This window comes from Dromiciops gliroides, chromosome 3 (assembly GCF_019393635.1).
Source record: "Dromiciops gliroides isolate mDroGli1 chromosome 3, mDroGli1.pri, whole genome shotgun sequence".
NCBI classification, from domain to species: Eukaryota; Metazoa; Chordata; class Mammalia; order Microbiotheria; family Microbiotheriidae; genus Dromiciops; species Dromiciops gliroides.
Window position 1 is genome coordinate 50,829,449 of NC_057863.1, and position 4,457 is coordinate 50,833,905.

General features: G+C 42.0%; 1 pseudogene; it reads right to left on the minus strand.

Moving 5' to 3' along the window:
• Positions 1 to 2,586: 2,586 nt before the first annotated feature.
• Positions 2,587 to 2,970, minus strand: LOC122747126 (annotated as a pseudogene).
• Between the last annotated feature and the right edge of the window lie 1,487 nt (positions 2,971 to 4,457).

The following is a 4,457-nucleotide window of genomic DNA, read 5'->3' on the forward strand; positions in this document are numbered from 1 at the left end:
AGGATAGGAAAATAGAAATACAGTACAAATCGTCTTAAATCTAGGCTTAGTCTATATTCCTTATAAAAACTCACCAAACCGAAAAAAAACCACCTTTGGAGTGCAGGAGACCGTCTGTGCCGCGCCGCCAGGAGTCCCGCCAAGCAGGCAAAAAGGCTACTCCCGTTCTCTCCACCCCGGAAGTCAAAAAACCCGGCAGGCAGTCTGACATGCGCAGCAGGCGGACTGTACCCGGCAGGCAGTCTGACATGTGCAGCAGGCGGACTGTTCATCTCCTCCCCAAAAGGGTGGTCCTTGAAAAACTGGCGTCTTTCAGTTATCCTAACCGACTGTTAAAAACTTTCATATTTTACCACAGCCCTATGGATTTAACCAAACCAAACCAGTGACTAAAGTGTATTAGATTTGCCCTACTAGGGTGGCTAGGTGGCACAGTGGATAGAGCACCAGCCCTGGAGTCAGGAGTACCTGAGTTCAAATCTGGCCTCAGACACTTAACACTTACTAGCTGTGTGACCCTGGGCAAGTCACTTAACCCCACTTGCCTCACTTAAAAAAAATTGCCCTACCCTTTTAAATAAACTTTAAAGCAAAGGATTTAGAGAATTTTTTAGTAGAATGGATTTGCTTCTCAAACTATAGGCTTAATGCATTAATACTTTTCATGGGTATAATGGGGATAGGGGATAGGGGTAGGGGTAGGGTATAGGGGTTTGGGGTCCTTAGGAATTCCTCTTTAAAAATTATACCCTCAGGGGGCAGCTAGATGGCGCAGTGGATAGAGCACCGGCCCTGGAGTCAGGAGTACCTGAGTTCAAATCTGGCCTCAGACACTTAACACTTACTAGCTGTGTGACCCTAGGCAAGTCACTTAACCCCAATTGCCTCACTAAAAAAAAAAAAAATTATACCCTCTTGCACACAGAAGCAATTAGAATGAGATGTGGTAGTTTATTTAGAGGAAGGGGAAGGGAAGGGAAGAGAAACCATGAAAGAAATCCTTGGACTTCTCATGGGGAGAAAGGCATAGAGTGTGGCTCTGAGAAACAAATCTTCTTGAGCAGGAGACTGGCAGGCATTTTTATAGAGGACTGATAGGGGTGACCATCTGACTGTGGAAAGTTCCTTTAGTGAGGGAGGACCATCCCCCACTGGTGGTGGCTGGAGGAATTGGGTGACAGGTGGCTGCAGATCTCCCAAGCCATCTCCTCAGGACACAAAGGAAGCAGCCACACCTAATCTTATTGCCCCAGGGTTGAGGGAGACTCTAGCTCAGTAGGATCTGGTTCCACTTATCTCTGTGCCTGTCCTCTGGTTTAGTTTCTCAAGGAGGTTCTTTGATGTGCCCCCAGAGAACTTCTGGGGTGCCCTGGGCCCATAATATACTGTTGTAGACCAAAGAACCATGAACCTTTAATTAAAAAAAAAGGGGGGGGGTAGCTAGGTGGCACAATGTATAGAGCACCGGCCCTGGATTCAGGATGACCTGAATTCAAATCCGGGCTCAGACACTTAACATTTACTAGCTGTGTGACCCTGAGCAAGTCACTTAACCCCAATTGCCTCACCAAAAAAAAAAAAAAAAGACTTTTGATAACTAACTTCTATTTAACCCCTATTTTAACACCTACATTTTACAGATGAGAAAACTGATGCCTAGAGAAGTGATATCACTATTTATGTCTGCATGTTTATATACAAAGAAATTTGGCTATGAAACTATTTCACCTCAGGGAGGGGAATCCCTAGGTATGTTGGTCAGATACAATCTGGTGTATGTACATAAATACACACACATATACTCACGCAAATGTGTGTATATGTATCTGCATGTATATATCTAAATATCTCCTTGCTCTTTTTGCCATTTGTTCCCATAGTGTTAATCATTAAATAAGAGATTGGATTGGATTGCTTTGGATTGAATTAGATAGGATTAAGATGACCAGTGAGAGTTAGATTGGCATAGTTAATAAAGAACCAGCCAAGAAGTTATGAAATCTTGGGTTCAAGGGTAGTTTCTGACAAACAGTGGTTTTATGACAAGGGAAAATCAACTAACTCTCATTTCCCCAGGCAACTCTATAAATTGTAGTGAAAGATTAACTGTCAGTTTGCATTAGTGAAAAATACTTCCATCCCAGGATTTTTTTTTAAATCATAAAAGTATTTTATTATTTTCCAGTTCCATGTAGAGATAGCCTTCAACATTTGTTTTTATATGATTTCTAGTTCCAAAGTTTTCTCCCTCCCTCTCTTCCCTCTCTGCTCCTCCAAGACAGCAAGCAATCTGTAAACATATATATGTTATGTACATATGTATAATCATATACATAGAATCATATTAAACATATTTCTGCATTAGTCATGTTGTGAAAGAATCATAACAAGAGGGTAAAACCTCAAAAAAGAAAAAAAAAACAAAAGTCTGTCACAGTTGATCATCACACAATATTGTTGATACGGTGTATAATATCCTCCCATCCCAGGAATTTTTTTTTTAATGGGAGAGCCAGGGAAATGGTTAATCTTTTATTGGAGGGAAGAAAACATTACACCGTATCTCAGGTAAACCAATTCAGGGGCTCAGGGGCTCAACTGGTGGGTCAGCTTGTAATGGGTTTCACAGTTAGGTCAACGCTGTGTCTCGCCTTTGTGAAGCCAGAACCAGATGATTGCACTGTTGTCCTCTTCACAGATACAGCCCACTATTCACTTGTCAGTGATGGAAGGGATCAGGTTTGGCTCCTCCTTAGTCCCTGGAGCTGCCTTTGGTGCTAACAGATTGTAGGGATCCAAATAATTCCTTGCAGCCATCATAATCTCTCTCTCCAAACCAGTAGCCTGCTCTTCATCAGAAGGGATGCCTCCTCCGCTCGCCATGGAGCTAGCGGCAGCCCGAGCCGGGCCACAGGCCCTCAAGGCCTGGACTGCCTGTGCCCCAGCGCCCTGCAGTAACCTTGAAGCCATCACAAGTGAGACAGCTACGAGCTATCCCAGGAATTTTTAAAAGCTGTGAAATCATAGGTGTGGGGAAAAGAAATAAATAAATAAAGGTGAGCAGTGCTGCTAAAGATAACAGAGGTATGATAATTCACTTGAGGACATAGAATTCTAATATGTTGTGAGATATATTCTAATACACACAATAGAATTAGTACTAAACTAATTCCAATGCTATGAGACCAGAATGTTTCCTGAGATACCTAGGAGTTCTCCTTACTGAAGGAGGAGCATATTGACTAGACTATTTGGTTAACTTGGAATTGAGCCAGGCCATTTCATGAGTGGCTTAGACCTTTGAACTCTAGAAGTATGCTAGTCTGTATGGAAACAGTGCTGGTGGTATTCAAAGATGCCATTCTAATTGGCTGTCTACTTGATAAGATACTGTGCATTTGACCTAGCCAGAGTAGCATCACATTCATGGGATCATTAGTTTATAAAAGCAAATATTCATAAAATAAACATTGGATTGATGGTATAGATTTTAATTGGTCATGTTGGGGCTTCTTTTTATTATGGAAAGTTAAAAATTAAGTGATTTGTTACAAGGACTTTCTAAGAAGTGTTTTTTTTAAATTTATATGGAAAAAAATTAATGTCACAAGACAATTTCTAGAGCAGCAGAACCCACAAAAGGACAGGGTGAAATAATTTTCCAGCCAAAGACAACTTAGAAGGTTAGAAGGAAAGGTCTGTTGCACCAGGGTAAGTGTGGAGTATAGTCCAGCACGGGATGCACCAGCACAGACCTAGCCACAGCAAACCAGGAACAGGCCTCAGAAGCCTCTGAAGCAGCAGCAGCAGCAATTGCTTCTGGAACTCTTAGCCCATAGATGGTAAGAGGGTCAAACAATTGGCCAGAAGGAGATTACAAGGGTCTTTTTTACTAGCACTGAGGCAGGACTCTTTTGTTTTGCCCATACTTGGATCCAGGTCACAATCTTGGGTGGTGGTCCTAGGCCAGGGAGGAGCATAAGCATACCAGAGCTTGCAACCACAGTGGAGTGGGGCACTTTTCATAGGTCTAGGGCAGAAAAGCAAGTTTCTGGTTATTTGCCAAACAGAACACAGGCCAGGGGAGTAGTAAACATAACTTTCCTAAAATCATAGCATCTTGGAAGAAATAAAAACTTACAGGTCCCTAGAAGTATCTCTGAAAACAGCTGCACAGACCCCCTGAAGCTTGGGACAGTGCACCCTCTACCCTGGAAGCAGTGCTCCACTTTAACAAAGAGTTTAAAGTCAAGAAATAGCCTGGGAAAATGAGCAAACAGAAAAAAATGCTGACCATAGAAAGTTTTTATGGTGATAAGGATGATCAAAATACACCCTCAGAAGAAGATAACAAATCCAAAGCTCCTACATTCAAAGCTTCCAAGAAAAATATGAATTGGTCTCACATCATAGAACACTCATAAAAGACTTTGAAAATAAAGTAAGAGAGGTAATGG